General features: G+C 39.6%; 1 protein-coding gene across 4 annotated transcripts in view; it reads right to left on the bottom strand.

Moving 5' to 3' along the window:
* KCNQ1 (potassium voltage-gated channel subfamily Q member 1) overlaps window positions 1–26,815 on the bottom strand; it is a 337,444-nt gene that overhangs the window by 66,268 nt on the left and 244,361 nt on the right. The gene's annotated exons all lie outside the window — the stretch shown is intronic.

The following is a 26,815-nucleotide window of genomic DNA, read 5'->3' as shown; positions in this document are numbered from 1 at the left end:
AGCCAAAAAAATAAAATAATCAAACAAAAACTAACAAAGTAATGCCTTTGCCAACCCCTCCTAACATAAACAAGTGACATTATTTGACATGAGTCACACAAGGGGAATAACCTTTCCCTGCTGTTAGCATCAGAGAGTGCATCTGTCCCTCTGCTCTTGCTCTGCATCTGGTCTTGGGCACTGCTGAGGTCTGGCTTTTGAACAACACAGAACTATATCTGGAAAGCAGCATGGCCAGCAGGTCGAGGGAGGTGATCCTGCCTCTGTCCTTCTCCCTGGTGAAACTCCACTTGGATTGCTGCATCCCATTCTGGGATCCCCAGCACAGGAAGGACATCAGCCTGTTGGAGCGAGTCCAGAGGAAGGCCAACAAAATGATTAGAGGGATGGAGCACCTCTCCTATGAGGAAAGGCTAAGAAAATTGGGATTGTTTAGCCTGGAGAAGACTTTGGGGTGCCCTAACTGTGGTCTTTCTAGAGGGAGCCTACCTAGAGGGAGCCTACCAGAAATACGGAGACTTTCTACAAGAGCATGTAGTGGCAGGAGAAGCAGGAATGGCTTCAAACTGAGAGCAGGTTTAGATTAGATATTAGGAAGAAATTCTTTAATGTGAAGGTAGTGAGACACTGGAACAGGTTGCCCAGAGAAGTTATGAATGCCTCATCCCTCAGGGCTCAGGGTCAGGCTGGATGGAGCTCTGAGCAACCTGGTCTAGTGGAAGGTGTCCCTGCCCACAGTAGGGAAATTGGAACTAGATGATCATTAAGGTTGCTTCCTACCCAGGCCATTCTATGATTCTATGAAAAGTTTATTGTCTGAAATGGTTGTGAATACTTGACCTGATTTGATTAAATGAAATCTATTTTAATGAAAGAAATTTCCAATGTTTACTGGCAAAGAGGCACAGCAAACAAGTTTTGCTGAAGTTAAAAGAGGTGGTGCAGTTGGCTTGGGAGGAACATATACGCTCCTGGAGAGTGAAACCTAAAACTAAACCCCCCTAAGAACTGATGATAAGTAGTTTATTGTTAGCTGAGTAGAAACAGAGTGCTGAAAAAGTGTATGAGAGAGCAGGAGAGTAAGTGCACGGGTAAAGGACTGCAACAAGGTTTGAATTTTACAAGAAGCAACTAATGGAATATAAAGACAGTAATCAAAAATATATAAAATCCAAGAAGGATAAAGAGCAAAACATCATTACTTTTAAAATAAAATAAATTTGAGACATACTTGAAGGTTGCAAATAAAACAGGTTTAGTGCAACTATTAAAGGCAAGATCCAAATCCCATTGAAGCTGGTGGAAAGACAATCACTGACTCTTACAGTGTTGGACCAGGACCAAACAGAACAACAAAGAAACTTTCAATGACTGAAAAAGTATCAAGAAAATCTCAGTGGTCTCTTCACATCTGTGTTTGATAACAAAGAACACTGGCGATGTTCACGAAGGATGCATTTGTGGGTACTAATAAGGACAAATCTGTGAAGTAAACAAGTACAGGAACAAAGTAAAGACAGATAATAAGTAGCAATGGATTATACCCACAGATGAAGCACAGCATTTTGTGTGTTTACCTGTGCACTGTAATATTTGTTCTGCCATGTTGAGGAAAGGTCTTAGAAATAGGTACTATAGAGCATCTCTGAGCACACTGGACACCCAATAATTGAATGTCAGTTGCTAAAAATCAAATAGAAGGCTAATATTTTTAATTACTTTCTGTTTTTTAAAGATTTTTATATATTTTGGCCAAATATTCATAAATTAAATTGACATTTTCAGCTATTACTTTCAGAAACACTTACTTCACATGAAAACAAGCCATGACATGATTTGCAATGAGACAGAAAATATTTGGACTGAAGGTCTGGACTCCCCCTTGTTTCTGGTTATTTTTATAAACAAAAAGAATCATACCAACAATGAGCAAGCTAAAACATTTCTGAATACGAAATACCATGTCTGGTACGGACATATACCACACTCACTAGATTTGAATATGTCATTATCAGTGTGAGTTTAGTCACGTTGGAACAAAATACGCTGTACCTTTGTGTATGAACATGCCCACTGGCAATCCACGGTTCTTTGTCTCAACACATCTCCAGGAATTGCACTGAATTGGAGAGTGTAATTTCCTAGGCTATCACCTTAATCATTCTTTCCTGCATGCTAGGGTATTCCTTTGTTCCCACAGGACACTACTTTGTTGTGCTTTGCTGTTGATCGTCCTTTACCTGCTATGCCTGTTCCAGCTGGAGAAGTTGGGAAGAAGGGAAAGACACCAGTAAAGCATGCAGTGGAAGAAATAAAGTGGCATTTGCAAAGCCAGATGCTAAGACTATGAAAGAGAAAACCAAAGTATGTTCTTCCTTTGGGTGTAACTGAAAAGAACAGACCATAAACATGCAATGCTGCTCCAGGAGCCCAGACTGGCTGCAATTCTTCCACCAGTCAGTCCCTGTGAAACTGTTATAATCTCATGACCCAGCTATGAACTGTTCCCTTAAAAAGCAATTCCCCTGTACACTGAGTTTCTGATTATCCAAGAGCCAAATGCAAACAGAAGACCTGCAACATATATTTCAGGTGCTATTGAAATGCAAATACATATAAGGTAGAGTCTTTCTACTTCTCCTGGAGACTCATATTTCAAGTAGTTTCATTTGCAATGCAAATATATTATGGGCAAATACTGTGCTCTAAAGTTAGGAAGAGGTAACTAGCTCTTAAAGGTCTACAGACTATCCTGATTTCTGCCCTTCAAGAACCAGGAAGACTTTAGACCTCTGTGGTTGCATAGACAGGATTGCAAGAATGCCCTGCAGTACAAGCTCCTACGCTTCCGCCTGAGCTGTATTAAATGTCCAAAAAGATGTAGCCTCTGGCTCTCCATCGTTTCCTCTGGGAGACAAGTTCTATTATGTCAGAGCTTTTCTCCCTGTTCTGTAATACACAGCCCCTACTGATACTTAATGATACAAACCACAACAGATGGCTGGCAGAGCACTGTGGTAAATTAATAGCAACTCTTTTAGGCATTCAGAAGCTTGAAAAATCTTGGAAGAATCCTCCAGCATGGATTGTAAGTAACATAAAAGGAAGCCACAGAGATAACATTAGAGATATTTTTGTCCCACTTGAAATGTAGGACTTGTCATTTTTACCAAAAAACTAAGAAAGATTTTATTAATAAACTGAAAGAGATTCAAGGAAAAACCCTTCCTATATATAACTTTTGGCCTGCTTTCACAAAATCCTCCCACAACCCATATATTTTGTATACACTGCTCTTTCAAGGAAAGGCAAAGGTGATGGTATTTCATGGTGTCACATGTCCTGTCTGCAAATTCCTGAGGGAACCTCCCAGTTTGGCATTCCAAAAGGGAGCACCAGCCCAGTGTCCATTTCTGACTAGCTGACTGCAGATTTGGCAAGTTCCAGGTGCAGGTGTGGAGCTGGATATTTGAGTAAAGAGGCACATCACTCAATTTGACCTCGAGACAAAAGCTTCCAACACATTTGCTCTAACAAGATGAAGTTCAGTGTCTCTGAAATCCTTCTTTTGAACTCTGACACTAACCTCTGAAAGGTATTTAAGTGTTCCACTCCTACTGACTTCAATAGCATTTGGGTGCCTAAATACCTCTCAGTAGCTGTCTGACAAGAAAAAGAGCTACTTGCCTGAATAATTTAAAACCTGATCCCAAGTGCCATTTATGCCTCATTGTCCTCCTGGTCATTCCAAAATCCAGGTATTTCACTTTCTTTAGACCAGAGCTACCAAAAATCACGTACAGCTTTTGAAAACCCTTTCCCTTTTGCCCCTCACATTCCACTGGCTGTGGAAAAGGACAGTGACGTGTGAAGTGCTTTGGCTGATGATGCTCCAGCCAATGCTGCCGTGGCGCTGCACGGCTCTGCCAATAACCTGCCACCGCCGCCCCGGCTCAACCCGTTCGATGAAATGCTACTGTATTTTCTTACACGGAAAACAAACAATGCCCTGAGCTGTGCCCTGATCCCCAGCAGTGATGCTGGGGAAGCTCATAATGCCAAAGCTCAACCAACAGGAGCTTGAGGCTGGGTTTTTGTCATTACTTGCATAGTATAACAGGGTCTGGAGAGCCGCTGATTTCTGGGTAAGAGTGTATTAAATACACTTTTATAGCTCAAGGGCCAGGGGACAACGACTTCTGTGAGATTTTAATGAATAGACGTTAAGGCTCAGACTATAAATAAGTCAGTTGGAGGGCTGGTACGTAGACACACTCACGTAACATTCCTGTTCATTTTATTTCCTGCAATTATGGCCTATGAGTGAAATGACAGCTCCCAGTTATGGGGCAGGGGCTGGCTTGGCCAAGCACCCTCTTCAAGGTGGCAGCTCTCCTTCACACAGGCTCAGCATGCAGAAGAAGGATGGGGTAAACTCAAGCACACAGAAGTCTAAAAAAATAAACACTTTGATATTTCAGTACTTTCAAAACTTCACAGGGTTTATAAAAGGGAATATGAAATGCTTGCCTATATTTAGGTCACTTATGTAGGGCTGCATTTACTTTGTAAATCTATCACCTCTCTTTTTTCCCCCAATATTCTCCATTCAAGCCAGGTGCCTTTCGTTTTTCCTTTATAAACTTAAAAGCACTGGTTTGGTGTCTGGCATAGTCTTCTGGCACTTCATCCTACCTTAAACATTTGGTAGGGGAAGCTGGAAATATTTCCAGGTAAAAAGTGAGAAGGTTCCTTTCTACAAAAGTCATCTTTAAATATTAGAAAGTCACCTCAAAATATTAGAAAAGTAGCAAAACTTGTTACATAAGGGTTAGATGCCAGGTCCACACCAGAGGCTGGAGGACCACTGGGTCTGAGCCTTGTCCTTGAAGTCATTTCTTTCCCAAGTTACCAGCTGGGCTGGAAGAATGTTCCAGAGATGAGTGGGTAAAGCTGGTGTTACACTTTGATAGAGTTTTCCTCCTTTTTAGCATTTGTTGAATGCTAAAATCTAGGTCATGGAGGAATATCCAAACCAAATAGCAAACTGCTTTAGCAAGGGAATCCAGAAATGACCATGCCAGGGAAAAAAAAAGGTGCAACTTTAACATACTTGTCAGTTGGTATTATGACTTTCTTAGTTCCTGGGTACACCAAAGTGTGGACAAAACAGGAAGGGAGAGATTTGAAAGAGAAAATGTCATAGATCAGTAAATACATAGAACTTAAATATTAAGTACATTACAGTGCTTTTCCAAAATATGCCTGAATTTTTATGTGTTCAGATTTGAGATCTATTTTAAGTAGTTGAATTAAACAGGAATTTTGCCAGTGATGTCTGATCAACTAGGACTTGACCATAGCTTCATTATTAAAGTTCATGTTTCTAAAGCATGGTTCTTTATGCATTTCAACATCCATGTAGACTAGAGGAGTTTCCTTGTACTGTCACTGTATTTCTTTTTGCCACTGACTTCTAACACCACTTTATCTAAAAGTTTTTGGAAAATAGGTACTGAGTATCTCTGAATCTTCCTAGAGCTCTGACTGATGAATCTTCAGAGAAATCTAAAACCAGCCAGGACTCCATGAAAGTTACACACCAGCTGGGAAGTTTCTTCATGGTTTATTTGGCTATTGCCAAATGTAGGTGCAATGCTAGAAAATATTTAGTCTCTTTCATTTTTATGTTCTCAGTAAAACTAATACACGTCAGTACCCACCTAAAAACAAAACTCATTCACACACTACAAAAATACTCTTCACTACTATCACGACATGAAATGCCCCTGCCTTCAGAAACTCTGAACTGCTGACAAATGTAGTAGTATAGTTTTAAAGCTAGATCAAAAAGAGCGAACAGCAGCAAGTACTTAGCTTTACTTTAGCTTTAGCAAGCAAAGTGTCATGTGCTTGGTTGGAGACAGGCAAAATGAAGAAAAGGGAGGTCATCCTCCCAGAGAGTCACCCTGCAAAACCAGCACTGGAATACAAGTTCATGGACATTACCCAGACTGATGCCCTGCCCAGTTCAAGCAAGCCTCAGGGTGGTAAATGGTACCTCACCTGCCTGCTAATACAACAAACATTTGCATCAGTCTGTGCTTCCTGTGAGCTCTGTGAAAACCTACACCGACTATTCATGATCCCAAGTTAACGATGGGATCCTTGTTCCTTCCTCCCCTTGTTCCTGATTTCAGCAGAACCTGCAGCACAGCAGGGCTTTTCTTTAAGAAGATGAAACAACAATGGTAAAAGTACAGAGTAATGTTCATTTTTTCCATTTTAAATAAGAAAGTGAACTGTGTCAAGCTAGGATGTCAGTGAATAAAAATAACTTCTTTCAGTAACATGCAAAAATCACTCAGGAAAATGAAAAATCTTGCAGAACTCCAAAAATCCAGAAGATTATTCTGGTCAGAGACATTGTGACCTGGAGCAAACTCAGCATAGCCACCTGAAGCTATATTTAGCAGAAACACAACCTCTCCATGGAGTAGGTAGGGCTAGCCTTAATTTCTTGAATGGTGTCTTTGATGTTACTAATTGTGTGCTATATTTAAGAACTCATAATAAAACGGTGGCCAGTTGGCTCTTTGATGAGGTATTATTCATAAGCAAATGGGAAGGTTACTGTGAGGACATGCTGCATGTGGCTGAGGTTAAACACACCAAAACAACTGTTCTGGTTTCTAATTTGAGCAACACAGCAATTACCTCTCTCTGACTTACCTGGAAACCAAACAGAAGAGTTCATTCCCTTCTTTTATTGACCAGACAAGTTTAGTCACACATTTTACTTATCCTATCATCACCACATAATTGCTTACAAATCTTCAAAATTAGCCTGATGCTCTGACAGACTTAATATGGAAATGGTAAGAAAAATATGTTATAGAGTTGCTGTCTTCATCCAAACTAAACGAAACATAACCTCACTTTAGGGTCTTCATAGTCCCTTCACATTAATGTCAAATTGCTTCTCATATCATACTTTTACTCAGTTGACTGCTATATTGTTTGAGTGCAGGATAAGCAGGAACAACCCAGGAGGCAGGTGATCCTACACTCAGAACCTGATCTAGGGGTTCATAACTATATGCTGCAGATAGGCAGGATGCCAAAGAAACTACAGGCTGTAAAATTCACTTATTCCAGAGCCCTGAAAAATTATATTTTCTAATGAAAGGCAAGACTGTGAAAACTAGGGGCTAGTATGTAGGGCAAAGAGCGCAGAAATAAAGAACCAAAGCATACCCTTGGGTGAGAAGATCACAACAACCCCTACCTGTTCACTGGGTCTTGTTCATTCATTTAGTGGTATTTGGGCCAGTGAACCCTTACTACTTCTAGTCTTTGCTCCTGCTGTTATGATAAATACTGAGCCCATTATTATGAATGGTTTTGTGAATGACAGACATATGATGACAATGCATTCACAAAAACCTATACTTGTTTTTGAGAATGTACTGCCCACAGGCATATCCATAGGTCTTGGGTCACTCTACAACACTTGCTGCTAAATGCAGAAAAGGTGTCAGCTTAATGCAGTTTATAGCATACACATTACTTATCTACTCCTGAAGTAAACAAAGCTGATGTCAAGGTATGCAACTCTGACATCCTAAGCCTGGAGCTTCAAAAGGACTCAGAGATATTGCAGAACCTCCTCTTGAGATACCTTTCCCTCAGAAAGCAGGCTGACAACGTTTCAAGCATTCCTACTTACTAGTCATTTCAAATTCTAACCCTTCTACAAGCAACTTCACTCCAGAAAGAAAACAGCAGACTGACCTGATATACCACAAGGGCTCCATGGTATTGGCACTGGAACAAATGTGACCCCTTCAAGATGCAGTTATCAGCTTGCTGGGCCCCACCTAAGCAAATGGAGCTTTCTCCTCTGTAACCTGTCCAGGCTTGTCCAATGGGGATGTGTGCCAGAGGCTTTCTGCTGAGAGCTAGTGGAGGCTGAAATTTGTGGAGGCCAGTGCTTCATTATGAATTTAAAGGTGGCACTTTCTATGCAAAGGAGAGATCTCAACAGAGCCCGTGAGGCAGTGCTTAGATCCCCATCCCTCCTACACACTTCTCCTTTCAGTGGCCATCAAGAAGCTTGGCCCTTTCCTTTAGATTTGTTTGGAAATACAGGACATAATGCACAGGAATGACATTTATTGCCTATTTCTGACCTGGCATACTTTCTGCCATTGTATGACATTGTATGCCATTCCAGCCTAACTGTACATGTATTATAACCCTGTCCACTCCAGAGTTCACACACTGTAAGTGTGTGGCTACTGTCCAAAGGTCTTCCCATAAAACACACTCCCTGCAGCATGTCACACTGGTAAAAACACTGAACTGTGTTACCATGTGACCAGCTGCTGATGTGCATACTTAATTTTCCTGTCATTAAGTGAATTTAAGCGTTCTGGGCACAGAATTAACATTCTGGCAATTTTCTTATACTTTGGCTTTCTCAAGGACAAAGGTCGAAGAACATAAAAACTGTTTCATGGGCAGAGTCACTTTATATTCAGTTCTGCAGGTTCAGTTGGTATTAACACAACCAGTAAAACAGGAAACCTTTTCATACCAGTATTTCAATACATGCTTTTCTTTTTTGTAATTATATTTTCATCCTGTGTCAGACAAAAATTTACTGCAATTCTGAAATGCTGAAAATGTTTTCAGAGGATGTGATTAAACAGAAATAAAAACCCCAAACAAACTGAAAATAAAATCCACATAAAGATAAATAATACAGCATTCCTCATGGTGGACTTGGCAGTGCTGGGTTAATAATTGGACTTGATGATCTTAAAGGTCTTTCCAACCTAAATGATCCTGTGATTCTATGAAGCAAAAGCCCTGTTTACCTAGACACACAGAACTGAAGCTTTACAAACTAAGGGAATGTCTGCATCTTTTAAGGCCTCTCTTACAAACAGTCTTTTCTAATACTGTCAAACCACAAAACAGACTCTAATTTTTAAATTAATTTGTCAGCATCTGTGAGATGCTAAGCTAAGGAGAAAAATACAGAAGCCGTATGTGGCCACATACACAGATTTTGTATATTCATGATGTTTTCTTTTGCTATGTTAACAACCTCAGGCCTTCACTCCCAGTAACCACAAGAGAGATGCACCTGTAGCAACTCAGAGCCTGGAAATCAAGCCTTTAAAAATCAACTTCAATTAGTGTGCCTCCGTGTCACCTGATGTACCTCGGAGGTGAAAAAAGTGGATATGAAAGTGTGTTTGTTTTCCTTTGCCATGCCTTGCAATAAGAAATTTCATTCAATATTTATCTAAGGATTTCAGTAGTAAGTAGAGAGTTTGTGGCAGTTCAATGAATGTTTTCACAGCGTTGTTGTTACTGCAGTTGTAAAGTTTCACTTATGATTGAATGTTCAGGGCTGGTAAAACCCTGTCTCTTTACTGCTCACAGATGTGTCAGAAAAAAATTTACTAAATGCCTGTGTTTTATTACTGCTCTGCTGATCCTTTTTCTGTGGGCATTCCAAAATGCAAGTTAAATCTGATGGTGAATGTATCTTCCAGATATTCACATTAAAGGACATAATTCATGTAACATAAAACATAACAAAGCTATAAGATTTAAAAACAGATTTTTTGGAAGCAAGATCTAATTTCATCCCTCACAAATGTTCTCAATTCAATTACTGAAATAAATATATACGTCAATATATATATACTTTTTATATATTTACTTTATAAAAATATATTCAGATAAATGCAGCTATCTGCAAAAGGTACCCACAGGTTCTGCCAGCTGGATGCAGATGTAGCTCCCTGACTCTGAAGGAGTGTGTTACAAATTTTACATAGACAATGAAGTCTACTTTGGCATTTTGTTTATTTATTTGATCTGGATGATTTACATAGGAACTCCTGATATTTCTTGGTATCACAGCTGAATCCCAGAACCCAGCATACATCCAGCGTAAACAGTCCTTTGGTTGTACAAAGCTGCCAGGAATTCTCTGCAAGTCAAAGGTCAAACACACACTGACTGTTCAAGGTCCTATTTTTATAAACATTAATGACCAGTGAGTACTGTAAATTTTTTGTCCTCTTTTAGGCTGGTAACACACCTTTTTAGTTAGTAAGTTTTAGAAGGATGTCAGCAGCCTGCCACCCTCTCCTGAGTGATATCAGACTCTATTCCACCAGTGACACAGGGCTATCACATCAGTTCACATGTGTTGGGTATTTTAATCCCATTACAGCTTCTGTGGGCAACTGCACAGAACAGATACAACTGAACATTCTTTTCTGTAAACAGATTAGGAAGGAAAGAAAAAAACCTTTTTTGATAATTGGAGAACAAAAACTCATTGGCATCTCGCAAGACCCATTAATTTAATGTACTGTACTCACCTATCCCACATACACTGGTAGAAAACCAGTTTAAACAGCCAATACAACTCTATGGGTTCTTAATCTTTTCTGTAATTGTGATGATGTAACTTTGCACAAAAAACTGTAATATGTTTCATCTAATGAAGTGCAGGTAAGACTGAAACTAAAAAATGCCAATACCTCTATTCAGACTAGAAAGCATGCTACATGTACCACAGAGCAGTGCTACAACCAACATCTTGATTTCATAACTTTACTCTTCCTTTGTGAACATGCAATCAGTTATTTAAGTTACCAAAATGGATTTTCCTGTGATATATGACTAATAAACACTGATGCTCAAGCACCTGCAAAAGAAACATTGCTGCTTTGTAGTCTCTGCCATGAACATTTCACCTTCTATCATCTGAAATGATCTCAAATTCTTCTCATCAAAGTATATGTTACTGAGGCAAGGAGCCTACTTTGGTACATCAAACACATGTTGTAACATCCACTCTATTTAATCTTCCTGCCTTTTCCCTCTGGAAAGGATGCTGTCATGCATGAATATACTGTTCCTTTACGCAGCTTCTGCCACGAAGCCAACCTTGTCTTCCACTCAAGCTTTTGCCTTCGTTGTGGTTCACTGTCTTTTAAAATTATCTTTTCAGCTGCATTGGAATTAGTCATCATCCATCATGCCACTAAACCAAATAATAGATTTAATGAAAACAAGGCCTAATTTTATAGATTCTGTAAGATGGAAACAAATCTCTTTTATGCCTGTGCTGTTGCTAATCAGATGACAATGCAGATACTAAGCATCTACTGAGGTGCCAGAGGGGGAGAGAAGTACCATGTCCTTCCAGCTCTCAAGAAGACATTCTATGTTGGGATTACAGAAAGAAAGTAGTGCTAACTATGCTGAGGTAAATGTCATTTGTGTATGGCATAAATACAGAATAAGACAGAGTATTCTTATCATATTGTGTGTCCTTGATGGAGTATCTGCTTTTACTCAGAATGCACTGCAACAAAACCAGTTGTGAAATACATCAACTGTTACGAGATGAGATCCACCATACACAAAAAAAAAATGCTGCAGCAGTTCAGTATTAACTAGTTTTGACACAAATTACATGTGGCATGCACCATCTGGCTTCCTAAAAAAAAAAAAAAAGCAAAGTCAAGGAATAGGCAGGGAGACTCCTCTGCCTTTAATGACTGAGTGGGATCAGAGAAAAGCAAGCTTGAGCAGCAGAGATTTGCTGCAGGTAATGGTATCATGGTATAAAAAATGGCAGCTGTCAGAGAGATCCTGAACTTATTTCAAAAGGCGCAGAAATAGAAGGACCTTTGCTAATTAAATATTCTATAAAGCAAAGAAAAAGTACAGGACAAACAATAAATCACACAGCTCCTTAGAAGTCGTTGCGCTTTGAAAAAAAAAAAAAAACCACCAAAAAACCCTAGTGATTTTTATGTAAGGAAAAATATTTCAAAGTAAGTATTCTGTGCAAAGCCATATGCAGAAAGTGTTTCTGTGTCATGTAAACTTCATAGAGTTCTTCTGTTCTTTGCTCTGTGCCTCTGGGACCCAGTCTGGCACCGTTTGACCTCCAAGGAGCTTTAATGAAAAGCACATCAAGCCCAAGTGAGGGACTTTTTGATGTTAGCACTGCACATCACTAAAGAAACCAATACTTTTCAAGTCGTGTTGCACCTCCTCTGGTAAACACAGCTTGTACTCGACAGTGTAAGAGTTTGAAAATGAGTCCGCTCTCGACAATTCTCATGGGAAGAGAGACTATCATTGCGTTTATCTTGCAGGCGAAGTATGTGTCAGTCCAAAATACAAAGTGCCACAGTGTTGCATGTGAATACAAACTCTTTTTTGAAGGAATAAAATAGACACTGTCAAAATACTGTTTCTAGAATTGGCAAGGGATTACACAATGTCCACCTGGAGCAGCAGAGCTGTCCCGTGGCAAAAGCAGTTCAGATGGTTACCTTCCCCCATCATCCCAGATGGACTATGCCCTTTACCTGAAACATATTTGCCCTAAAATATATTTGCCTTATATTTGAAATATATTTTCCTGAACAACCAGCCCTACAGCACACAAATCTCTAAGCACAGAACTTCATAGGGTCATCATCCACTAGGGAACCTGATGGGATGGGAGAATGAAGATGTGTCTTCCTAGCCACAATTAGATAATGCAGCAGCTCACCTGCACATGGCAGCACAAACTTAGCTGACCTCTGTAGACGTTCTAAATGGCACTTAAACAGCAGGCAGAGTTGCCTGGTAATCAGAATTTTAGACTGATTCCTCAAATGAAATTTAAGTGCCTCAACCAAAATGTACTTTTATAAATATTATATATACATTGCACAATGGGCTTTTACAATTTTTAGTTTTTCTGATAGGAAAAGTAGCATACTAAAACTTTCTTGCAAAAAAATTCTCAAATAGCTTTAGGAAAAAACCCTTAAAAATATTTTAAATTATGAAAAATGTAAGGAGATTTCTCCCAAGCACAATTACACAGACATTTAAAATCAGTGATCAGTTCCCCGCAGAGCTGAATATAGGCCACTGAAATTTACTGGCTTTATAGGTGCTACTGTCCTGAAGTGTAACAATGCCTAACTTGCTACTTGTGATCCTACTTCTGATCTCAGAAGCAAGGTCATGATCCTACAACCTTAAAGTTAATTGCCGGTTTTTCTACACACTTTGATGTGAACTGAAGTAGGGCTCAAAGCGATCATGGATATACTTAAGCTCCTTTAAATCAAAGTGACTGCGGGAAGGGGAAGACATCAGAAGCAGTGCCCTTGGAACCACCCTGTAAAAATGGAAATTCTCCCTTCCTGAAGCAACTCCCATCCTCTGCATATCTGGAGACTTTGTCAGCAATTAGTAAATTAGCTATGCTTTTTCTCCCATCTCTCTCTTTCAACTCTAAGACAGCTGTAAAGGATTGGAGGTTGCACTAGGAAAATGTACATGTAATAATATTCAATGGAAAATACTCAGTGTCATAGCTCCTCCTCAGATGTATTTAAGAAAACTGTTTTTGATGCACAAGTAATTACTATAATTAGAAAAAATCCCAACATATTATCCAGAGAACAGATGGGAGAAATGCCAGATTATGTACAAGCACACAGATGAGTGCTTTCATGGAAAAACAATGGAAAGAGATGTCATGTTTGGTTTAGGAAGAAGTGACAGCTATTGATATAATCACATTAAATGCAGATTTTCCCATTTCATATCTGGAATTATTATTGTTCTCAATTTTTACACTTTCAAGGCTTTGTGGGTTATATCTTTTCAAGGAAGCTGCTGAAGGAATTTCATATTTTCATGTTTGGGGTTTTTTTCCCCCATAGTTTCTGTAAACTTACACTGATTGCACATAACCAGACAACTTAATTCTACAACAGTTCCATGAATCTGATGCACCTGGGTTGGGACAATCCCAAGCACAAATGCAGGCTGGGCAGAGAATGGATCGAGACTAGCCCTGGAGAGCAAGACTTGGGGGTGTTTGTGGATGAAAAGTTCAATATAACCCATCAGCGCACACTTGCAGCCCAGAAGGACAATTGTATCCTGGCCTGCACCAAAAGAATTGTGGCCAGCAGGTCGAAGGACAAGGATTCTGCCTGCTCTGCTCTGGACAGACATCACCTGGAGTGATGCGGACCTGTTGGAGTGGGTCCAGAGGAGGGCCACTAAGTTGATCAGAAGCTTGAGCACCTCCTCTATGAAGACAGCTGAGAAAGCTGGGGTCATTCAGCCTGCAAGAAGAGAAGGCTTTGGGAAGACCTTACAGCACCTTCCAGTACCTAAAGGAGGCTACAAGAAAGCTGGAGAGAGACTTTTTACAAGGCCAAGTAGTGACAAAACAAGGGGGAATGGCTTTGAGCTGAAGAAGGGGCTCTGAGTAACCTGGTCTGGTGGAAGCAGGGGTGGAGCTAGGTGATCTTTAAGGTTCATTTCAACCCCAACCACTCTATGATACATTCATTGTGACTGATGGGTACACCACAACCCAGGTGTCTCTTTAATCAAGCAGCATTTAATTCAGAGACCAGTGGGCAGCAAGGATGAACTGAGACAAGAAACCAGAAACAAAAATACCAAATTCCCCAAATGGGCATATTCTGGAGAATATGAAACCTTGGTTGGTTACGTGAATGATCAGTGAATGGTCAGAGTATGGAAACCACTTATTTAGATTTTCAGCCTCTCTCAGTTTTATCTGTGTCATCAGCTACACTGACAGTCAAAAAGAGGGTTATCAGCCATCACCTGAAAGCTCTTGAGCCACCTGCAAAGAACTTTCTGGTTTAAAATAAACACAGCAAGAAATAAGCAGAGGGAAGGAAATATCCCATCCCTACTACAGAGATAAGGATTTGAGCCCCCCATATGATAAAGACCGGGTCTGCAAGTAGACTTGGGCCTTGCCAAACCCAATGTCAGAACCACCAACCTTGGCATACGTAGCCTGTGATTTGAGTTCATTATTCAGACAGGTGACTTGGGCTGGGAATGCTACACCCCATGTTTTGAGCTGTTTTAGCCAGCCAAATGTAGCAGTGCTGAGAGGATTGCCTGTCACATCCCCCACTCTGTAGCCACAGCCATTTAGCAGGCTGCTGGGAAACATTCAGCTAATCTCAGTGTTTGCTGCCTGTGACACACCAGGAGATACCTACATTTGGGTCTGAACTTATTTACTATGAAAAATACCATGGGGAAGGAGCTCCCATGCAATACACACCTCAAAAGCAGGCAATTTTCTTAGTTTTGTAACTGATTTCTTTCTAAGCAGACTTCATGGTTATTTTCACTATGAAGTATCTGGTCCTATGACCAAGACGTGACAAGATTTTTCATTGCATAAAACAAGAGAAAAATTACACATGGACCTAACTTGCAGAGATCTCAAAAGCACTTCCAACTTTATTGAAAGCTGTTTCCACTAATCTGTACTGCCATGTGAGATTTATCAGCAACTTTCTAAATCCTATACAACAGTGCTGATGGGTGAAAAGGAATCACAGACTGGAAGGAAATCTCATGATTTCCTCTGCATAAATGGGTGGGAAAAATGAGACTGCTGCTTTTCAGCAGTCAACACCATAAGACGTAACCTACTGGCACATAAAGTGAGCTGCTGAAGTTGTTTAGTCCCAATTTCACTGCAATGATCTGATCACTGGATATCAGATGTTTTTGTCCTGGCAAATTGTCTGGTTCTTATCACTGGAGATAAGGAAGTTAAACATTTCTAGACATACATGGATTTTAGGGCATGTGGTTAGGGTCCTCTGTTTCACAGACTAAGCAGGATTTATACATGCAAAGACAAAAGGCCACAGCAGTTGTGATTAAACGCTTCTTGTAAAACCTGAAAGCTTTTTAAAAACAGTACACTCACATTTGTTTTTAAAGTTTGGGGAAAAAAAAAAAGAAACCTAACTACAACTGAAGACCTCTGCTCAACAAGCTACTTAAGCAGAATATAAATCTGAAGCAACAATACTTTCAGCTGAAGTGGACAGTAGTCCTTTATACTTACTCATGGCAAATACTTAAGTACCTTGATGAATTAAAGCCAAGCGTGCAACATTAAATTTGGGAATAGTCTCTTTCAAACAAAATGTTTTTACAATAAGCAAATAACCTTGAAACACACTGCAGCTTAAGTTAGCACCAAAAAAACAAGTGTGTAATTGTTCATTTGCAGTTCAGCAGACTTGCAAGCAAAAGCCAAGCGACCCTGCATTATCCTAATGTCCACTTTCTACCTCTGTTTGTTGTTCACGTGTATTTTTTTTTCATGTTTCAGAGAAGTATGTAAAGAAGAACATCTGATCTCTCCCTTAGATTAAGAGTTAAATATAGCTATTGCTGTTCAGCTCCCGGTGCTTTTCAGAGTCAGCTCTAGAAACTTACTGCCTTTCTCTTGACCCTGCTTCTAGTTATACTGAGATTAATGAGACTTACACTCAGGAAGGCAGAGTGAAAACAATCTTGAAAACAACTGGCTGATTCTTAAGTGTCAGTGTATTGCAACATCATAATTCCAGAGGGCCGTAATCAGTGGCACAAGGTCTAGTTGGAGGCCTGTCACCAGTGGTGCCCCCCAAGGTTAAATACTGGGCCAAGTATTGTTTAACCTACTCACCAAAGACTTGGGTGAAGGGGCAGATGCCTCCTCAGCGAGTTCACTGATGACACAAAGATGGGAGGAGTGGCTGATATCCCAGAAGGCTGTGTAGCCCTTCAGAAGGACCTCAACAAGTTGGAGATTCCTAATTTTTGCGCTTTCCTGGAATTATATCCCTATTTGCCCAGTGCAGCAAGTTGCTTGTTCACCAGTTAATAACACTGCCTCACCAATGCCGGGTTTTTTGCCAGAAGAAATTATTACAGGCTTTAGAAGACTGACAAGAAAACTCACTTTCCATACTCATAAAATCAAATCCTTAAGAGGGCACTGCTTTTCTTTCAGCTAGTATCTGAAATATGCTTATTTGTAAGAGGCTTTATAATCATCAAAATGTATATTAAAAATTGCAAAATGGGTAAGATGTTTACTCAGGTAATAATACGAGTTGTAACCAATACATTAGGAGTTCTATAGCCTATCCCATGCTTCCTGTGAGATGATAAGTCTTTAGTAATTCTGACAAAGTACAACCTTTTGGCCTGAATTCTTTAATGTTGAATATCTGCCTCACTTTTTTTTTTGAAAACTCAGAAAAACTAGTTGCCTTTTCTAAGAGCAATAGAAAGGAAAAATGAATTTATGTTAAAACCAAAAAAAAAAAAAAAGAAAAAGGAAAAATACTTTTTAGGAAAACTCTGGCCCTCCACCTGAAGCAGAAAACTTAATTCTAATAATATAAGATTTTGGACAAAGGATGTTATTTCTTGCTAATCATGTGAAACTCACAGTATTACTGTCTGGAAAATGACAAGTTTTACCTTCCCAGTACAGAGATGCCAGCAGTAAATATCCCTCAGCAGTCATTTAGCCCACATTCCCAAGCAGCAAAACCCCAGGACTTTCACTTTGTCTGATATTCAGGTCTGGTGGTGATTATGCCAAGACTGAGACCAACACAAGTGAGTGCAGGAGACTTTTCCAGTACTGCCAATTAATCCTGTCTGAGCCAAGATAACACAGAAAAACCCCCTCCCATTCAAATGCAAACAGGAGGGAAAAAACACATATAAGTATAAAGTGGGAAGCACCTGGAAAAAAGTTTTGGCTGAGGTGAGCTTGGGAACTGCGGGTAAATGAGATGATACACATGAGTAAAGACTGGAGAGAGTAAAGGAAATCAGTTTCTAGGATTCCAGGCTTCAGACTAAAAAGTCTGGGAAAAAAATCACTGAAGAGTACAGACATGAAATCTGCAGAAAATTTTACGTTAGTGGTTTTTTTTGTTGTTGTTTGTTTGTTTGTTTTTTAATATTTTTATTTATTTGGTTGGTTGGGTTTTTTTGTTTGTTTTTCTGGTTTTCTCTACCCTATTTAAGGATATAGCCATACTATCTTGCAAATATATCAATTCTGCAACTGAGATAGTCCAGTTCTTAATACAACCTTTATTGCAGACATTTTCCCAATCCTCTATGTTGCTACAGTTGACATCTGCTCCTGCTATATTTCAAGTGAGGTACATAACAAATCTATTTAAGAGTGTTACTGTATTCTCTTTACTGAAGCTGTGAAGCTGCATTTAATGCATTTGTAACTAAGAGTACTTCCACAACATGAAAGAACTCAGCATTTTTCCAAATGCTAATGTCAAGCAAGTTATTCAAAATAATCCCTTATCCAAACAGAAAGGCAGAATGTCTATTCAGGGACTTTCCTTATCCAACAAAACTATTTTATTAGTCACTCATAGACTATACGAATTTCTTTAGGAAAAACAGAGAACCCCAAATCTAGGTATGCCAAGATATTAACTGCAACAGTATTTGCAAAATTAAGAAAGAAATGTTTTTTCAATGGGTGGTATTAAATTATTTTCTTAAAAAATCTATTGAGATGTTGGACATCATAGTAGAGAGGGACAAGGTCATACTTGTGGTGCCTGTGGGACTTGCAACCAAGGGAAGGGTTTGGAACTAAACATGGTATAGTCTGGCTATTCCCATACATCTCTGTCATAAGCAGAAATGCCTCACCAATGCTTTTCATCCCACTTTGTGATCATGTGCATTTATCCCTCCTCTTGGTCATCACTTATCATTAACCTTGTTATTCTGCACCATGTACTTACAAGATGCAATAAAATACCAATATAGGAACCAAAAAATGGTTTATGTTCTTTGACTTCTTTGTATTTGTGCATTCACAAACTGGAAGCAGGACTAAGAGTTCGAACTATGTAATTGTTCCAGATCTGAACTGGACCTGAGCAGATAGCCCACGGGCTGCTTTCTAGAAATTGTTATAATACAGTATGTAGCTCAATACTGGCAAAACATCTATGACTTAGGGGCTAGTGCCTCAGAACAGACAAAACTGTAGCTTGTTCTAGACAAACCAAAGAGTGAGGGACCTACCAAAATTAGGGGGGAAAAAAAAAAAAAAGCAACCTCAAAATCCTTCAGATAGAGGTTGAAGATACAAATCTCATGAGTTCTACATTTGTGTAGTTTTTGTCTGGATTTTTGCCCAGTAAGAGAATAGAAATAAGAAACAGATGAAGCATAAACTATATACAAGTCAAGGCAAGTCAGAGCTTTAAGTCCAGGGGGACAGAGGGAAAGGTAGAAAGAGGGTATCAAGAAGGATACTACAGGATACCAATATTTTAATGCAAATTCTGATATATACGGGTGAAAGGCTTTTTTCCCCCCTTCAGTTTGGAAAAGTCTTATCTTTTAAACATAGCAGACACTTCGTTCTGATGATAAATTATATTTTTAGTTGTATTATAATTATTGCATATGTGAATTCAGAGCTGCTTCTCTGATAATGTTTTATATGCTTGATTGAGACAAGTTGTATCTTCGCAGAACCCGAATTACTTACACCCTTCCCTCCCAGGAAATTCCTCCTAGCAAGACACTTGCAACACAGGATCAATATAATTAATTTCATTCATTTCCCACAGCTGTTCTGACTAGAACAGTTCTGTAATTTGTATAGACACTAAATTTGCAATCAGAGACGTAGGTAGATACATTATCACTGAAAAAACATCACTTAAGTGGAAAAAAACCCCAGGATGAATACTAGGCTTGGGCCAGAATTCTCTGCTACAAGTACATATATTAAAGAGTGTGTGTGTGTGTGTATATATCTAAGAAACTGCTGACACAGCACTGTGGAAAGCACTGCCAGAGAGCTTTCTGCTGTTGCCAACAATGTCATCATAAATCAGAAGGATTCTCAGGAGCAACTCTGTGGTTAACCTGCGTGAGGATACCAAACAACAGCCCATTGTTGCCAGAAAAGGACTATTTGACACTGCTTGGCATCACCTCACACACTTATTGAACTAGACTTTATACCTATTTCTTGCTTACCTTAAGGAGAGAGCAAAAAGAATAATTAGCATCGCATAAAAATCAAAACAGGCACCAATCAATATCAGGAAAACCCAACACTCTCTCCCCTATTCGGAGCACTTCTCCAGCCCATTTGTTTAAAGACAAATATTTGAACAGCTTTGTATCAGATGTACCTTTAGAAAACCAGAAATCGAGAGGAAAAAGAGCACAAAAAATGCTTACTTCTGGAAAAGTTTCACTGCAAGACCTACCATCTAGGGATACCCCTGCAAAAATCCAGCTCACAATGGACCCACTTGTAATATGAGCAAAAGTAGGAGATTGCCAGGACCTCACAAAGACACCTGGCAATTGCCACCCATCACTGCACATTGCAGCAGCCTTGGGTTCACCACACTTTCTCTGCAGAAGCTATCTTGAGGATAAAGACTTTCTCAGTTGCCTGGTAAGGGATGCCAGTGCTAAGGTTCAATGTGTCTAAGATTACATGAAATTAGTTCAGGCCTTAGCCTCATGGTTTTACCAAAACCAAGGTCCCACAAATACTCAAAAAATACTGTGGCTTTCATAAGTTTTCTAAATAAACCATCATTGATTTGGTGATGTTTTCTGAGGAGAGATGTATGGTGCTCAGGTACAGTGAAACACCAAGTTTTCTATTGTTTTAAAGATACATACTGAAAATGGAAAAGTTTAGACAACTTTGCTGGTGGAGTTAACTTGATGATATTCAAGGATGAATTTACACAGATAGACACAATTTGCAAACTTCCCCAAACCATGTGGAGAGATGGTCAAAATCAGACTCCTAACATTTTCTTTTTTTCATGATTCAATTTATTCTGTAAATTACTGCAAAAAAAAGAAACAAATAGCATGCAACTGGAAAGGCTACAGTGCATCAACAAACAAATGAGCAAACCAAACAGGAGATGCATTTCCTCACTAATTTGACGAAATCAGGAAAACCAGATTATAAAAACACTAATCTTCACTACTGCATCTCTCACAATGCTGTCAAGTCTGCCATTACTAGAACACAATGTTTCTAAGAGCTTGTTTCTTTTCTCACTGTCTTTTTTTTGTGCCTGATACAAACCTTCTGTATCCTGGAGTAACATATGAATATGATTAACTAATTGTAGAGTGACACCTTCAGTTTCAGGGAGATGGGAGCAAGGTGAATCCTCTATTTGCAGGAAAAACTATTTAAAATCCTTAATCCTCAGATTGAAGGTGCATTGGTGAATTTGCTCCCAGAACACGGTGCACCAAGATGTTTTGCAAGAGATACCATTCCCCATGTGTATGCACGTGAACAGCCAAAGCACACAGGACTCACTGGGAAGGAAATGAGGATGTGAGTAGCTCTCACCTCCTCTGATTCCCCAAGAGCCAAACAACTTCATAAGGATTATGAGATTTGTCAGAATTTTTTTGCTGTTTAGTATTTTCTGAACTTTTGTTTTGTTTTGTTCAAGGGTGGTTATTTTGGCCCCCTGATGGTTTTAAGAATTTTGCCTGCTCAACACTGTCTTGAGACAAGGCACTGCTGGGATCTTAAAGACCCCAAACTGATTTAATTGTTGAAAGAGCCATTCACCCTGCAGCCTTCATGTACCTTGCCTGGTTACCTTCTGACCGAATACAGATCTCTCTTTATACAGGAAACTTGAGATTCCGTGGCACCGTTCCAAAGGCTAAACAAAAAGAGGTTGTAAACTTTAACCAATCTGCCTCCCTAAAACTAGCTACAGAGACTAAGTTTCTGAAATCAAATCCTCTTGTCTGAAAACAGAACACACTTTTGGAAGGGCTTTAGGTCTTCTGACTAGCATGTACCCAAACCAAGCTATCCTCTTCTTCCTACCTCTGGTAACCAAGGACAGCATCAGAAAGTCTTTGACAGAAGCAGGCAAGTCTGAACACTTAAGTAAAGCATCAGCACCAGCAGTCAGAGGGAACAGACAAATCTGAGGTAAAAAGGAAGATGAGAAAAAACAGATGCCACATACCATGGTAGGGAAAAGCCCTTCTCTCAGAGTCGAGAAACAAAAAAACACCAAGAAAATATGGAAACTTCTGATCACAGTAATCTTTCAATATTATGTTTAGGAGTAGTCCATTATCAATGCATAGGAAATAGCTAGGTATGGCCAAAAAAAGGTATGCACAAAAAGTTCTCATTTGTAATACTCCAATACTACTGTGATGGGTCTTTGGGGCGGGGGTGGGGGGGTAAAGCACCACTAAAAGCTCACTCACTCTCTTTTTAACTTCGTCTTCAGGCTTTTCCTATATAGGAAAAGCAAAGCATATTAGCAGGAGATTTCTTCCTCAGCCTCATTCCTAATAGCACAGGTAGCATTTACCAGTTTCATACAATAAATAGAAAACAGAAACAGAAAAGCTCCTCTTAGTTCCTTTCCAGTCAAAGTTGGGTCTTCTGTTTGTACATGAAGGGAGCGTGATGCAGATATCCATGTTCATCCATTTCATGCTATTATCATGAGGTTAATTACCCCATTATGCCAAATTATAGATTGTTTGAGAACCTTGTTCAACTCTACTCTTCCAAGAGATTAGCAAGGCTAGCTTTAGCTTTTCAGATGCTGTGAAAAGCAGCTCTCTCTCCAACCATGTACACGCAATACAGCATTGGATTCCTTTCTAGAGAAAAGATAGGGGTTAACTTTTAAGTGATGCTGAGCACCCACAGTGTCTGCCACAGTCTCTGAAAACCAGGCTATTGGGAGACAAAATGGGGAGTAACAGAACTAGATCCTCCTGTCATGACTTTACTTTCTTAAGCAGCACAAATGGAAATCAACAGAGAATAAACTGTGACTGTCAGACAGTTCTTTTAGACTAAGTCATCTCATCACAGCACATGCATGGCTTTTCAGGTGTTTTCATGGAAGGTTATCACTTATTTCTCACTGTCTTGAGTAACCCAGTCACTTAAGCATACCAGCAGAGAACCAAAATCATGGTAGAAAAAAATCACTAAAAAACACTAACAAAACCAACAAAATCACTAACAAATCACTAACACAGTCTTGCAAAAAAAGCTTCAAAACATTCCCCACAATCATAAAGTTTCTTTTTCCTTTTTTTCCCCCCCGTAACTTTCTTTGTTCTTAAACATCTATAGCTGTTAGAAGGAATATTATCAATCTAAAAACAAAGAATGTGTTTGTTGTTGTGTTTTTCTTTTTAAAAAAAGGTCTTATACATTCAGTGGAGCTTTTTGATTCTATGCCCAGATACCGACATTACAAAACATAAGACAAAATTATAGGTACACAGTGTGCCAAGAAAATCAACTCAGCGTGGCTTGCCCAGGCTCTTTGAAAGAGCGCATGCATACTGTGTCACTATTATGATTTAAAATAGTTGGGCCTCCAAAGCCATAACACTACTGTACCACAGCACAAGGTGCCTGGAGATGCCTGTAGCAGCAAGCCAAGTGATTAGCTTTAGGACTGCGATGAAAGCACCACTTTGATTTCTGTTCAATGTGTATCTCGCAGCTTCATTTCAGTACAAAACAAACCTATGATGAAATGAAAGAAAGCTTAGGAGGAGGGCGGAAATAAACCCAGTCTTTTACAATAAACCCCATTATTATTTAATACAGAGTGCAAATTTCTCAGTTTCAATGCAGAGGGGGATTTTCTACAGTAAAGGAGAAGAAAATGGGGTTTTGCACTGTAAAAGGACTTCTGCTTCTTTTGGGTATAAAATGGGCAGAAAAGCTTACGATTCCCTGAGCTCAAGGCTCGCTAGAGGTAAACAGGAGTCTGTATGTACATGCACATGCATTGCCCTGCCAGAGAGAGCCCTCTCAAATGCTTCTGACATTACCTTCTACCTTCCACATTGCTGAGAATCAGGACAACACCCAAGGAGATCTTGGATGTGCTCTGACACTTCCCCAGACAATTTTTTTAAACTGGAAAGGAATTTTTACTTGTTGGCACCAGTGGTTGGGTTTGGGTTTTGTTTTCTTTTTTTTTACAGTGCCCTCCAGCTGCTCTTGGATCCATGTTAGAATCAAGGTTCAGGCTGCTGCAAGTTCATAGATGTCACAGGGTTCAATACAGGTACTTACTAGCACATCAAGGAGACACACTCCGGCCTCAGCTCCCTCAGCCTTATGTGAGGCTGATGAAGGACAGCAGATCACCCTTCCATAAGTTATTGCCTGATAATTGCCAGATGAGCTAATAAAATTTCACCCTTAAATAAATCTCTAATTAAACCAGTTTCTGACCATCTCTTCGTACCACCTTCAATTTGTGTTAACTTTCTTAGATCATTTCAAAAAGATATCTAGTTGTCTCTTAAACTGATATGTACCATATTCTTCCAAGGGCTTCCTGGATGCTTTGCCTACTAAAATATTGGTACTGTTTCTACACTTTTCCACACATGTCCTAAAAAGAAAACATTTCTGAGTGTGACCAGTATGTACCTACTCTGCAGACATCACTTTACTCTGAAGAAATACTTACATGTCATTAAAGAAGTCATCTAAATTCCTTAAAATACTCACTTTTATTGTGAATTAATAACAGACTTGTAAGAGTTTTTTACCAGAAGGAATGTCAGTTTAGAGTTAACCTGTCTGCCTTCCCCAAGTTTAGTAATAACTTCGTCCAGGAGAAATGGTGATCAAAACATCACACAAAATTTTTGAAGAGGTACTGTATATGTAGCAATTATATTCTTCTGGACTTACATTTAACCCAATTCACCTCCAATAATTCATCTTGGTAACTGGTTTCTTCCCTCCCCCTGCCCCCTACAATCCCACTACAAATATGGATGAATCCACATTTTTCATGACAACTTCTGAGGTTCTTCAGTGTTCTACTAGCTAAGTACTAGTTATTTGTCTAGCATAGAAAATGCCTATGTTTTGTTACTGCTGTATTTACAACGGTTTTATTTTATGTTTAAAAGCCTAGGCATCTATAACACACAAATCTTCTGGTCTAGCATCACTTAAAATCAGAAAAGGTCCATCTAAAAACATAACAAGGCTGGAGCTCTGAGAGCTTACAGCCTAGATGGGCACCCTCAGCTTTACACAGGAGCTGAAGCTGAGAAGATTGAAGATGCCTATTCAAGGTTACAATACAGATCAAAGCTGGGGGAAATACAGGGCAGATGGAGAGAAAAATTAACTTGAGGTTTGTTCTACACTGCAAAGAGGCCATAGATCCCAAAGACTTCAAATTCCTGAGTGCATCTCTGTTCTTGTGAAGGCAGAAAAATTAATTTTCCCCGAAGTTTTTCTGCTGCACTTATGAGTTTAACACTTCTTTGCTTCACAGTTATTAATCAGCACAAGCCTCTCTAAAGCAAGGTGTGGGGAGGGTACAGATGGGGAAATTCACAGCACCAGAACATCAGAATTTAGGTCAGTTGTTTTTACAGCTTTGTTTCACAGTATAATTCCCACTCCTCTAACATGTAGCCCTTTAAATAATAATATAAATGTAGCAGTCACTGATATATCTACCAGATTTGCTTGTATCCTAATTTATTTCTACCTTCAGATATGCCATACAAGAATACTGAAGGTCTAAATGCTTTTGTTTTCCTACTCTCCCCTCGCAGCCCTTCTACCAGCAGCTGTAAGAAAGGATGCCAGTTCTGTAGCCATCAAAATCAGTGAAGCACTACACTTGGTGAGTCTTTTATTACAGCAGCCATCTCAGGACTGAATAGGAACAAAAACAGGAGAAAAGAGGAAACTATTTGTTTGGACTTGGCTCAAAAATACATGCATCAAGTTGGGCCCTCTGTATTTACCACAACTACCCATGACTCTGGATTTATCCATGACTACCCATGACCAAAAAACCCACTCCAAACCAACAACATAAAAAGGTCTCACTTTTTTTTCAGGTCTAGTATAATGCACTTTAACTGTTTTCTTCACTGAAATTGTACAGCCAGTGCACAGAAAACAAAACGAAGGTGACCTTGTTTGCAGGAATCAGTGTCCTTTTCATTCTCAAGTGTAGCACCACTAACTGATCCCCCTCTTCCTCTCCTTTCTCTGTGCAAAGGAAGTTACTTTCCACTGCCTTTTTTTCTAGCTGCCATGAGATTCATAAATTCTTTTGCACAGAGATTCAGAGGTCTTGGATCCAAAATCAGCTTTGTCAACCTCTATCTTGGAGCAGCCTCTGAATGACCCATTCATTGTGAGCACTGTGTCAAGTCCAAAGTGTGCTGCAAAGACAGCCGGACCAGTGCTAAACACAGAAACAGCTGGACCTTTGCAAAGCATCACGCCCAAGCCAATAAGGCATGAGTGGATGCAGTGCCACCCAAATGCTGCTGGTTGGATCTCTGGACCATAGGCCAATGTTCCTGCAGGGCACTGTGTTATACAGAAGAGTATGAAGTTTGTGCTATGGCAGAAACCACAACTCCTTTGCATAAGTGAAAAACCACTATGTTACTCCCCAGTCACTTCTGCTACCAAATTTCTGCTGAGAGATTATGGTGACCAGTTGGTTGATCTCAGAGCTTGGCCAAAATTCCTGTAGGTAACATTAAGCAAACACAGAGGTAGAAGATCCCTGATTATGGCTCAACTTCTTGAGAAGAAGCAAAAATTACCCTTGCCCATTTTCTTTCTAAGGTGTTCTCCTGTAAAACTCTTCTGGTTGAAACTCTCTGGAAACTAGGGAGTAGCAGAATAAAGGCTTCCTTCAGTACCTTGATGACCACAGCATGCAATCACAGGCACTGGTGGCAGCACTGGAAAGTTTCCAGACAACTTCAGCTATGATGAAGCAAGGACACCATCTCCATTCAAGTTGACATTTTGAATATGTTTTACTCTTGGGGT

The sequence above is a fragment of the Myiozetetes cayanensis genome, unplaced genomic scaffold (assembly GCF_022539395.1).
Source record: "Myiozetetes cayanensis isolate MyiCay16 unplaced genomic scaffold, myiCay2020 scf6-25, whole genome shotgun sequence".
Classification (NCBI taxonomy): domain Eukaryota; kingdom Metazoa; phylum Chordata; class Aves; order Passeriformes; family Tyrannidae; genus Myiozetetes; species Myiozetetes cayanensis.
This window is presented reverse-complemented; position numbering and strand designations above follow the sequence as displayed.